The following is a 10,403-nucleotide window of genomic DNA, read 5'->3' as shown; positions in this document are numbered from 1 at the left end:
AGATCGTTTTGTATGGTTACGTTTCTCCACTCGACAAATCACAATCTCCTTCCAAAAAATGCTGCTTTCAAACGATCCTAATAGTTTGATTAGGGCTGTCAACAGGACGGGCCTGGGGTTAGTCTTGGGCTCTTGTATTCAAAATTCTGATGCAGGCGCGAGCCCAACCCATTGACAGCCCTAAGTTTGACTGGCGGCATTAAAACAGTAATTTAATAATAAAAAAAAAGGTCAGCCAATTACGTATGCATGTGGGCTGACACTAGATTTTAAATTCATATTTTTTAGCCTCCTAGATAATTTTTTGGCTTTTTATTTTTTCGAACAAAAATGTCCCTATCCTGACCGTTCACTTGTACGCTTGTAGCTTTTTACGGAAGTCAAAAGAGCCTTTTGAGAATGGGTGTGACCTTTAATAAATCAAAGATTAGGGCCACCTCTCGATTAATTTAATCGATTCACTTTAATCGGACAGTTGTGAACACATAAGAGGGTCATTTTAAAAATAAAATTAGAGTTGTCCGTGACCCACAATTATATTAACATTGTTAGTTAATTTCGAACTGTATCATTTGGTGTTGTCCACCCATGATGAGTTTTGCTCTCAAATTTGGGAAAATGACATGAAATTAATAAAAATCCATTTCATGTGGACAACTTGGATCTACTATAAGACGATCTAGTGGGCGACACACTAGATGTGGTATAGGTTTAATAGGTGGGTTCCTTGCGCGAGAAGGCCATTTAGCTTTTCTTTATCTTTCTTCTTCGTTTGTTTTTCACGAGAGGGGACCATTTGGTTGTTAGGACTATTGTCACCTCCGTTAGACTCATTCTGACGAGCTTTCAACGTCATTTCCTCAATTCTAGCGAGTTTCTTAGTGTGTTTTTTTTTTTTTTTTTTGGTTTTTTCTTAAATTTTTTTTTTTTTTTATAAAAGATTTCTAACCTCACTCTCCAATGTAGAAGTTATGATGACCAAAGGTTGTTTTAGGTTAGGATAATAGTAACTTTCGTGTGTTGTTGTTGTTGTTTTGTTAGTAGGTATCAATGATGAGAGTTTGTGAAAGGGAGGAGGGTGTACTGGTTCCCTTTATAAATTTTTTTTTTTTTTTTTAGGTATGAATAGTGGGAGTTTATGAAATGGATGAATTAGGAAGAATGTTGTAATTGTTAAATTTGATGAATGTTATAATGGATGAATATTGTAGTAAAAGAATGTTAAAATAAATGAATGATCATAGCTGTCATAACCCTCTTTGGGTTGCAGATCCTATGAGAGCAGTCATAACTTTCTCATGTCTGATTTGAATGATCTTGTGCTCGTTGGAATTATAATTTAATGAAATTTCAAATTGCGTTGCAATCACCTTATTTAGACACTATTTGATTGCCCAAAAGTGGGCCCGAAGTTACTGTGGATTGCCAACACTCACTATGGATAACCAGTCCCACAAAAACGATCATAACTCCCTTGTTACATGTCCGATTTGGGTGATCTTATAGTCGTTGAAAATGTAATTTAATGAAATTTCAAATGACTTTGGAATAACCTTATTTGGACACCATTTAATTATCCAGAATTGGTACTAAAGTTTACATAGATTGTCAGTCCCACGAAAACGGTCATAACTCCCTTGTTACATGTCCGATTTGGGTGATCTTATATTCGTTGGAATTGTAATTTAATAAAATTTTAAATGTCTTTCGAATCACATCTTTCAGATACCATTTGATTGCCTAAAAGTGGGCCCAAATTTACTATAGATCACCGATCTCACGAAAATAGTCATAACTCCCTCGTTACATGTTTGATTTTGGTGATCTTATACTTGTTGGAAAGATAATTTGATGAAATTTCAAATGAATTTTGAATGACCTCATTTATATAGCATTTGATTCCCCAAAATTATCTCCAAAGTTCATCATTACATTTATTACTGAATGAGAAATCTAATAGATGAACTTTAAGCCCACTTCTAAACAATTAAATAGTGTCTAAATGAAGTAATTATAAAGCCCTTTAAAATTTTTTTAAATTATCTTTCCAACAAATATAAGATTACTCAAATTGGACATATAACGAAGGAGTTATGATCATTTTCATGGGACTAACAACTTATAGTGAGTATCGATGATTTATAGTGAGTATCAGTGTTCTACAGTAGCTTTGGGCGAACATTTGGGAAATCTAATGGTGTACAATGAAGTGATTCCAAATCTTTTTGAAAATTTATCAAATTACCTTTCCAATAAGTCTAAGATCTTCCAAATAGGACATAAAACGATGGAGTTATGATCGTTTTCATGGGATCGGCGATCCACAATGAATATCAGCGATCTACATTAACTTTGGTCATACTTTTGGAAAATCAAATGGTGTAAAAATGAAGTGATTCCCAAGATATTTGAAATTTCATCAAATTACCTTTCCAATGAGTACAAGATCGCCTAAATCAAATATGTAATAAGGGAGTTATGACCGTTTTTATGGGATTGACGATTCATAATGAGTACCAAAGATCCATAATAAATTTGGGCCCACTTTTGAGCAATAAAATGGTGTTTAAATGAAGTTATTCTAAATCTATTTGAGAGTTCATCAAATTATCTTTCAAACGAGTACAAGATCACCTAAATTAGGACACATAATGAGGGAGTTATGACCGTTTTCGTGGGATTTACGACTCAAAGGGAGTTATGACAGTTATGATCATTCATCCGTTTTAACATTATTTTACTATAACATCCATGCATTTCAACATTCATTCATTTCAACATTCATCCATGACAACATTTTTTCATTACAAAATTCATCCATTTTACAAACTCCCACCATTCATATCCATAAAAAAAAAAAATTATAAAGGGAACCATCACACCCTCATCTCTTTCACAACCTCTCATTATTGATACAAAAAAAAAAAAAAAAAAAAACACACAAACACACACACAAAAGCCACTATTATCAGAACCTAAACTTATCTTTGTGTGGATGTTAGATGACAGATTTCCCGAGGGTACGAGAGATCTATTCTCTTCTTTCCATTAGTTGCCTCTCTCGATGGCTTTCTTTAAAGGGGTAAATGGTGTAATATTTGACCAGAGTCACCACTAACTAATTATTATGATTCTAGAATTGGTTAGAGCCCGTAGAAGCACTTAAGATTGAGGACCCAAAAATCCTTAACCCTAAGATGATTTGTGAATTTACGTTCCAGAGATTCCAAGTAAGGGACCGCGATTATAGATATGGAATGTGTTAGGCACCCACTCTGGCTGTATGGATGCACGGTTTTTACTTCACAAGATTTGACCAATTTCTGAAGAATAAGGTTAGTTTTTTATTGCAAAAATATAATATGATGCAATAATAATGATGATTGACCGATCTGAATTTCTGATGGGCAAGATCAGACAATATCAGCAAGCCACAGAGCATCCGTTTGAAATGATCAAGCGCAGGGTGCAAGGTACATGTGTATGGGATGCTTGATGCTATATTGATGCTTATGAGAAAATGACGACCAACCGGCTAAATTTTCTGGTGGACTTGCTGCGATTATATCGGCAGGTCTTAGAGCATACGCTTGCCAATCAGATACATGAAAACGATGGATTGCTATGTATATGTTAAAACAATGGCTAACTGGCTAAGGTTCCTGATAGGCAAGATCTGATTATATCGACAAGCCTCATAGCATACGTGTAAGACCCGTATCCTAGTTCGTACCGTTCCTTAGATTCCCGCGGTCCTCCCGGTCGAATTTCAGCAAACCGCGACATACAATCGGCATTTGTGCGCGACCCTAAGTCACGTCCCGTATATCTAAGCCACTCGACCCGAGATTTGTACCCTAGCAACCGTGCCATCGCCGCGTCTCACTCGCCGATGTAATACTCAAGCCAGGAGTTGTGGGCCCGCGTTTATTTCAAGGAAAACGCCGCACGTTTGCAAAACCTAAGAAAATCTCCACCAAACATCAAATCAATTAATCAATGTACAAGTCAAGTACACATCCATCACTCACCCATCTCTCTCTCAACCAAAGTCAACTCTCAAGTCAAGTACACCCATCACTCACCCATCACACCCATCCCTCTCCCTTACAACCTCCCTCTCTCTCTCTCTCTCTCTCTCTCTCTCTTCCCTACCATTTTTCCAAGTAACCTAAAGGGGAGAAACGTCCAAGCATTCTAAGGGAGAAAGGAGAAGCTAGGTGTGGCCCACTTCCTACCTCCCAAATCTCCCATATCCACCCTTCAATCCTCATCTTCCACCGTCAAAGAAGAAGCTAAGGAGCTTAGATTGCCATGGATCCAAGAAGAAGAGTAAACAGTGGGTGCTTTCTAGGATTAGATTTATGTTTTCTTGCATGGATTTAATTTTTTGAGGGCCCACATTCGGTGGGACCCAAGTGATACATGCATGTGTTGTAATGCAATAGAGGGGCCCATAGTGGCAGGGCCTCTCCCTCAATCGCTCTCTCTCTCTCTCTCTATCTCCTCCCTTTTCTTCCCCCTTTCTTTTTATGATGTTGTGTGGCCCACCTGATTTGTACATGACATATCCAGACTGTCCATCTAGTGGACATCCACAGTCCAGCAAGCAAGCCCATTTGTTGCCCTTGTTGGGCCTATGTGGCCGGTCAGTCACACGGGCTCAGATGGAGGGAAAAGCTCAAATATTAGCTTGATTCAGACTGGTGGGCCACACTCAAGTGGACCCCACCTTACTGTATGTGGTCTATAACCACATCGTCCACCCAATTTCGGATCATTTCAGGGCAGGGCTCAACTGGCCGTCTGTTTCGGACAGGCCCAGATGAAGGGAAATACAAATATCTGTTTGATCCAGATGTTGGTGGGCCACCACGTGGACCCCACCCTGATATGTATGGGTGTTATGTCCAGACCGTCCATCCAAAGGAAGGTCATTATGGTGTGGGCCCAACAGGCCTGGATAGGCTAGCTGCTGGCACCATCCAACAGCCCTAGATAAAAAAAATATTTATATAATAATAATAAAAATGAATATCAGCTTGATTAAATAGTGGGCCACGTGGGCTGGACCCCCCCTAATGGGTGTGCTGATCTCACCGTCTAGCTGCGGACGGTGGGAAACCACCTTGATGTTTGTTTATCCCCACCATCCAATCTCTGGACGGTGGGAGTGGATTGGCTGGGTACCTCACACCAGCTATATAGTTGTTGTAGTGAACGTTAGCAAGCTGTGGTGGGCCACCACGTGGACCCACCCATGAAGTATGTTATATATCCCAATCGTACATCCGTGTGTAATCCACATGTGATGTATATGTATTATATCCCAACTGTCCATCTGGACGGTGGGGGCCACCCTAGTAGCTTGCTGCTGCGGTTGACATTAACAAGTTTTGTGGGTCTGATATGAGGTATGTGTTATACTTAAATCGTCCATCTGTGTGGGGCCCACCTTGATGTGTCTGTTGTGCATGTGGACCCCACTGGATGTATATGTTTTATATCCACACCGTCCAGCTATTTGGACGGTGGAAAATCCTCCGTGATTTATGTAGATGGACGGTGGGGACTGCAGCGATGTATTTATGATATCTACACTGTCCGTCCATTTTGATGGTGGCCACACTTGTGGACCCACCTTGATACATCTGTTGTATCTCCATCGTCCAGACCCCCGGACGGTGGGACTCGTGGTGATGTATGTATTGTATATACACCATCCATCCATGGGATCCCACATCCCACGTAATGCGCGTGCCTTATCCAAGTCGTCCACGTGGGCTGGACTGGACCTTACCATGATTTATGTATTTATTTCACACCATCTAGACTGTTGGACGGTGGGACCAGCCACGATGTATGTATTTCAGCCACGCCGTTCGTCCATTTTCTGGACATGGACCCCACCATAACATGTGTATTCTATCTGCGCTGTCCAACAGTAGTGGGGTCCACCCGATGTGTTTCATCCATGCAGTCTAGTGGCAGCAGGCCCACTGTGATGTATTTTATTCATGCTGCCCAACAGATGTAGACCCCACCGTGATGCATTTTTATCCACATCGCCTAGATCACGTGGGGCCTACCTTGATGATGTGTGTGGTTCATCTAGACCGTCCAGATGTTTGGGTTGGTGTTGGACACACAATGATGTATGTGTTGTATCTCCAGCTGGTGGGGCCCAATTTGTGATTCATAGGGCCCACCTTGATGTGTGTATTGTAAGTACACTATCCATCTATTTCTAGACTATATGGGCTGCCCCATCAGGCCCACTATGTTGTATGTGATTCACACACTACCCATCCCTTATGCCTAACCCATAGGCCCATGGGTGTGGTCCATTGTGATGTACATGAGGCCTATGGGATGTGGCCTATTATGATGTATATGTGGTCCATGAGTAAGGCCCATGTGATGCGGCCCATAGTGATGAGTGAGGCATATGTGATACGACCCACTGTGATGTATTTGTGGCCCATTTGGCGAGACCCGATGTGTTGTATATGAGGACCATGTGATGCGGCCCATTGTGATGTGTATTAGGCCCATGAGATGCGACCCACTTGATGTATATGCAGTCATGTTTGAGGCCCAATGAGATGCATTTGAGGCCCATATTTGAGGCCTAATGCGATGTATTTGAGGCCCATGGATGTGGCCCATTGTGATGTATTCGTGGCCTATGTATGAGGCCCATTATAATGAACATGCGGACCGTCTTTAAGACCCATTGTGATGTACATGAGGCCCATGTTTGAGGCCCAATGTGATGTATACCCGATCTAGGTGTTAGGGCCCATTGTGATGTACATGAGGCCCATGGGATGTGGCCCATTATGATGTATATATGGCCCATGTGATGCAGCCCATTATAATGTATTTGAGGCCCAAGTATGAGGCCTAATGTGATCCATATGAGGCCCATGAGTGAGGCTCAATGCGATGCATATAAAACTCTTGTGTGAGGCCCAAAGTGATGTACATGAGGCCCATTGTGATGTGTGATTCCACCAAGATGTATGTAATGATATTTATGATGCCCATCCATGTTCCTAGTTGATATTAAATGGGCGATGCCTTGGGAGCAATGATGGTTTAATGTCCATATTGTAAGAGTAATGATGGTTAAATGTCCACATTGTAACTCTCCCTAGGGCCCGTTGTTAGGCCCATTCTCATCTCCCCTTAATGAGCTAACCCAAACCATGGGCCCCCCATTAATGATTATATTACTCATCTTTCCCTTGATTAGTCTATCCTAATTCGTTGGACCCCCATTTGATAATGATGCTTTCCACCATACCCTGTGAGACCACCCAAGCCTTGGAGCCCATCTTGTATTTGTACCGAGCCTTCATAGGGAATGTGGCCCACCTAGATGCATGTGTTTGTCTAAGCATAGTGACCCAAACCCGAGGCCCACTTAGATGATGAGTAAGACCATTTGTAGGGTTATGTAGCCCTGGATGTGTGATCCCACCACGGGCCATCTTATATTCGTATTAGGTCCTCATAGGAAAGCCTACTTGTTGTATACCCACTTGACTCGCCCCATGAGACATATCTTATCCTTGTATCTAGTTGCTAGGACCTCAGTGTCACATATATATCGTCACATTGTCCATTTACTTCTTTAGGACAAGTGTGAGGCCTATCCTTGACGCTAGTACACCATTACCTCTTGTCGTATATGGGAGAATATGTGATACCAGATTTAGTATATCTTCTGTGTAAAGCCTATCTCGATGTATGGGCAAGATTTGCCATCCTTTCAGTGGACCCCGTCTTGGAATATATGATATATCAGTACCTTAGAAGGCTAACATGGGCCATGCCTCATGGACTCCTATAGTAATAGAAGAAGCATGTCGTTTAGTGCATAATCTTGGTATGTGACATACCGGTGAAAGCCGATTGTGGTTTATTATTATCTGCCTTATCTGATAATCATGCTAAGTGTACTTAGTCTGGTAGGACATACTGAGAACATGTATAATATTATATTATAATACATGCCCATATGCATCATCCACATGCTTGTTATGAGGAGTGATTAAGTACAGTATGTCTCATTAGGCTGATTGTTTATGGGACTCCCTGAGAGGCAGAGTTGCTCCACATAAGCGCGCGGTGCGCGCGTATTTGATGCATGACTAGATGGTATGACTCATGTATCTCACATTTTGTGATATGACCACCGTACGCCCTAGCGACATAGGGCTGTAGCCTCCACAGGCATATCATGGATGACTAGATGGGACACCAGTAATCTTTTCTAGATGGGGTGCCATAGATGTCCCTAGGTGAAAGTCCTTAAACCCTCTTAGTACCAGAGGATGCTCCAACGTCTAGACCGAGTAGATACATGAGCACCTGAGTACCGAATACTAGTAGGCCGTGTCTCCCACTATGTCGTGGTCGTTTTGAAGGGGGTGTGGCCTTAGCTGCCCAAGGGAGTAGGCATAGCTAGGCTGAGTTTGACCAACTCGTAAATGGGTCCACTATCGACATGTCGGGTAGATATTGGTTGATTACTGGCCAGGTGGATAGTAAGGTCTCTTCCACTTACCAGTTGTGCGCTTGATGGGCAGCATGTGGCGTTGAGTGTACTAGACCCCGGTGATGATCCCAAAGACGTACGGTACTGATATGTGGACTTATTGAGTAGGAGTTGCATACTCAGCATTTCATTCATTCATTCATTCACTATTCACTCGGGCTGGTAGTGCGCAACTAATTGTTATGTGTACCTTTGTAATGACCAAGATTTCGGTTGGGGTGCGCAACTAACCTAAGATCAGGAGTTTATCACATTGATTCTAACTATCCAAATTTAGGTATGAGACTGGTTTGGATAGAAGTCCCTTGTGATGGACACCACAGCCTGCGATACTATGTACTATCATCCCAACTTCACACTCTAGCCTGGTCATTTCATTCGCACCACATATTGCATTGCATCCTTAGCACATAGCATCTAGTTTATTATGCTTCTGTTTTGTATAGCCTGAATAAGGTTGATGGTATTATAGACTCGCTAGAATATGTATATTGCATTATATCCATGGCATATGGTATTTGGGTCACTATGTTTTCTGCATTTATATGGCTTAGATGTAGCTGATAGTATTCGTGGCTCTTTAAAATTGCATATTGTATTGCATTCTCGGTATCTGATATTTGGCTCATCATGACTCCACATTGCATAACTGATCTACAATGCTTACTTTAATATTTGTGTGCTTGGTTATCTTGCGTACACACTTACACCACCCTCTAAGTTTTCTATAAGCTTATGCACGATAGATGCCTGTAGGTAGTGTTAAGTTGCAACAGCGTTGAGGTCGGAGCATGCAGCAGACTTCTGGAGCTTCTGATATTGTTATTGTATTTCCTTTTATGCATTATATTTAAAAGTTTTGATATTAGTGGATATGTGATGATGATGTTGCCTTTGTGATTTGGGTAAACTTGTGGTTATGCTTATCTATAAAGAAATTCATGTTGAAAATTCTCCTTGTATATGGGTATATGGGTACCGGGAGCCGAGAATGGGGTACTACGAAGGCTATCGGCGCCGAATTCGGCAATCAGAAATTTTGTGAGATCGGTTTCGGAACCTGGTATATGGGTACCGGGAGCCGAGAATGGGGTACTACGAAGGCTATCGGCGCCGAATTCGGCGATCAGAAATTTTGTGAGCTCGGTTTCCGAGTTTGGGGCGTGACAATACACCCACCAGTCAGGTGCGTGAAAATGATGAAAATGTACTATGATGCTGATGTATATGAGGAGCATGGGGGTTGAGAAGGGAATGAATGTTGCATGATACTAATGCGTTGATTTGATGGAACCAATAGAAACTTGAACGATTGGATGAACGGTAGTGTCATAATGCTAGGTTGAGTGGCTCAGGAGCCTTGGACTCTGGCTAGATTAGATTAGAATAGGCTGGGCTCTCTCTTTCTCTCTCTCTCTCTCTCACTCTCCTTGGTGGAGGAATGGCTAAGGTTAAGGTTAAGGCTAAGGGGTTTCTAAAAATGGGAGTGGATTGGTGCTTTCTGGATTTGATGGGTGCTTGAAATGAGAAGGAGTGGGGGCTATTTATAGCCTCCCAACCCAGTTTTCTGGTAATTTCTAGTGATCTTAGGGGAAAAAAGTGGTTGAATGGATGAGATTGAAGATTTACACATGACATCACCTCATGGGTTAGATGAGGTGGTAAAAGGGTAATTTTGGGTAAGGAGATGGGCATCGGAGTAAACGCATCTCAACTGCACTCTTAAGGTTTATAAAAAAGAAGAAGAGTTCCATGTGCTTGAGGGACGCTGCCCTAAAGAGAGGGAGTGCCATGTGGCTGGTGGCAACTTGATTGCTGTCGATCCCCACTTGGACTC

The sequence above is a fragment of the Magnolia sinica genome, chromosome 18 (assembly GCF_029962835.1).
Source record: "Magnolia sinica isolate HGM2019 chromosome 18, MsV1, whole genome shotgun sequence".
In the NCBI taxonomy this organism is placed as follows: Eukaryota; Viridiplantae; Streptophyta; class Magnoliopsida; order Magnoliales; family Magnoliaceae; genus Magnolia; species Magnolia sinica.
The sequence above is the reverse complement of the archived record's forward strand: the minus strand, read 5'-3'. Positions refer to the sequence as shown.